Here is a 2781-nt window from a genome sequence, read left to right as displayed (position 1 = left end):
AAAGCTGGGGACTCGTTTAGTGGATCGTCTTCCCGACAACTGAGGAGTCATCAGCGAGACGCGCTCTGATTGGCCACAGTCCGCGTCGGCGCTTTCTGATTGACTGAGGCTGTTGGGGGCGCTGCAGCCCCGGGGGTGGGGTGCTCTGGGGGGTCCGTGGGGTGCGGGACAGGTGGGAACTCAGGGGAATAAACAAATGGGCGTCCAGGGGTCCCGCAGCTCTGCGATCCGGCTGTCCCGGAGCTCCGACGGGTCCCCAGAATCGAGTGGAGGGCGTTCTCTGATTGACTGAGCTCAGTGAGGGCTCAGTTTGGGCCAGGTCTGCCCAGCAACTGATGACACAGCAGATGTGCTCTCTCCCATTGGCTGCTGCTGCTGGGGCTTACTCTGCTCGCGGCTCTGGGGGTCCAAGGTGGGTTTTGGGGGGACCAGGATTGCTGGAGTTTGGTTTTGGGGTGCCCTGGATACGTGGGATTTTGGGGGGCTGACGTTGCCTAAACCTCCCCTTTCCCAGCATCTTCGGATCCCCCCCCCCCATCCCCCCTAATATCCCCCACTAAGCAGGACTGCACAGAACTGGGAAGCTTTACTGGGAGAACTGGGAGCAGCAGGCAGCTGGTGTGGGAACAAAAGCAGGGCCGGGGGGGACACACGACCCCCCCAAACTCCGGGCGGGGATGGACTGGGGGGTCCCGGCTGGGCCCGAGGCCACGGGGAGGGGCTGCGGCCACCACTGGGTCAGGAGCTCTGTGGGGAGAGAAAAAGGGGTGACAGCGGGCTGGGGGGGCAGGGGGAGCACACACACTCTGGGGAAGGGGGGACACGACCCCCGGGGACCCCCCTTTACCTTCTCCCGCAGGTAGAAGCCGAGCCCCAGCGCCAGGAAGACGAAACCCAACACGAAGCCCCCGACCCGCACCAGGATCTTGCTGTGGACGGTGTCCTGTGGCATCTCTGGGGGGAGCCGGGGGGGGTTCAGGACCCCCAAAACCTCCCAGAGACCACCTGGCACCCCCCGAAAACCCCGTCCTGGTCTCCCCCAGCCCACCCAACACCCTCTGAAACCTCCTGCCAGTCCCTTCCCAACCTCTCGGGGATCCCACAAAGCCCCTCCCAACCCCTTTAGGACCCTCCAAGCCCCCTCCCATCATCCCCGTGACCCGCTGAACCCCTCCCAGTCCCTTCCCAGCCCTCCCAGGATTTCCCCAACCTCCTCCCAGTCAACCTAAGCCCCCCACCAGCCTCCCTCCTATCCCTCCCAGGGTCCCCCAAATTCCTTTCCAGTCACCCCCACGACTCCCAAGAGCCCCTCTCAGCCCTCCCAGGGCCCCCCCAACCTCCTCCTCAGCCTCTCCATGACCACCAATCTCCCTCCCTGTGTCCCCAGTGCTCCCCCAGCCCCCTGGCCCCCCTGCCAGTGTCCCCCCATGCTGGGGGGGCCGGGCCGTACCCCAGTGCCGGCTGAGGGGGTGCTCCAGGCTGACGTGCTCCACCTGGCAGGTGGAGGTGACCCCGCGCGGGGGGGGATTTCCAGCATCACCAGCACCTGGTAGGTCCAGTCCCCGTTGGGGACCACGTCGGTGGCCACCACGTGCTCCGGCAGCTCCTGCCCATCCTGGAACCACCTCACCTGCACCGGCGCAGGGTAGAAATCCATCACGGAGCAGAGCAGGGGCTGGGGCCAGGCTGGGAGCTCGACGGCACCAGCGAGATGGACACGCTGGGAGGCACTGGGAGAGACGGGGGAGACACTGGGCTGAGCTGGGGGGGACTGGGAGAGAGAGTTGGGAGATGTGGGAGTGAGCTGAGAAGGACTGGGAGTGGAGTGAGAGGGTCCTGGAATTACTTGGGGAGTCTGGGAATCACTGGAGGGACTGCAAAGGACTGGGAGGAACTGCTAAGGACCCAAGGGGGATTGGGAGGCTGAGCCTTGAAGAGGGAAATCTGCGCTGCTGGTCTGCCCGGCATCTGATGAGTCATCAAAGGGAGGCAATCTGATTAGCTGAAGGGGAGAGAGCGGTGGTCCCAGCGGGGCGGAGGCACTGGGAGAGACTGGGATGGACTGGGGGGCACTGGAAAAAAATAGAATGTATCGAAATGGAATAAGGGGCAATGGGAGAGGCTGGGATGGACTGGGGGCCACTGGGACGGGGGAGAAGACGACGGGGATGGACACAGGGAGGGCTGAGGGATCTGGAGTGATTCCCAGGGAGGGTTTGAGGGGCTCCAGGGTCGTTACCGGGTCAGGGGAATTCCCAAGGGGATCCGCTCTGCCCCGCCCTCACCTCTCCTCTCCACGCTGAACGGGGTGACAATCCGGTAGTTGTGCCGGCAGTACGTGTCTACCAAAGCCCGTCTGTCCTCCAGATATTCCTGCTGGCTGTTCCAGTGCCTGACCTGGTACTCCCTATACGGGGTGTCCCCCACAAAGACCCCCACATCGCTGTCGAAGTGCACGAACTGCTGTCGGTTGTAGATGAACCTCCCCAGGAGCCTCACCCGCTCGGTGCCGTTGATGAAGTGACACTCGGCCTTTCTCAACTTCTGGAACACCCCTGTGTGTGCAGCACACGGGTCAGGGGGTGCCCCGTCCCCACCCCCATCATCCTCCAGCCCCCCACAAGCAGGTTGGGAGCTCAGGGGGCCACCCCAGACCCTCCTTTCCCACCCCCCTCTGCCCCACGGCCCCCGCAGCACCGGCTCTTGGCTGGGGGGGAACCCCCCCATCAGCCCCCCCAGGATGGACAGGAGGGTTGGGGACTCCCCCTCCCAGTGTGGATC

At 64.5% G+C, this 2781-nt stretch overlaps 1 pseudogene; it reads right to left on the bottom strand.

Moving 5' to 3' along the window:
• Nucleotides 1–738: 738 nt before the first annotated feature.
• LOC114072752 overlaps nucleotides 739–2781 on the bottom strand; it is a 3430-nt pseudogene continuing 1387 nt past the window's right edge.

This window comes from Empidonax traillii, unplaced genomic scaffold, assembly GCF_003031625.1.
Source record: "Empidonax traillii isolate 1590-97213 ecotype Southwest subspecies unplaced genomic scaffold, ASM303162v1 scaffold3872:size12503, whole genome shotgun sequence".
NCBI lineage: Eukaryota > Metazoa > Chordata > Aves > Passeriformes > Tyrannidae > Empidonax > Empidonax traillii.
The sequence above is the reverse complement of the archived record's forward strand: the minus strand, read 5'-3'. Positions and strand labels throughout refer to the sequence as shown.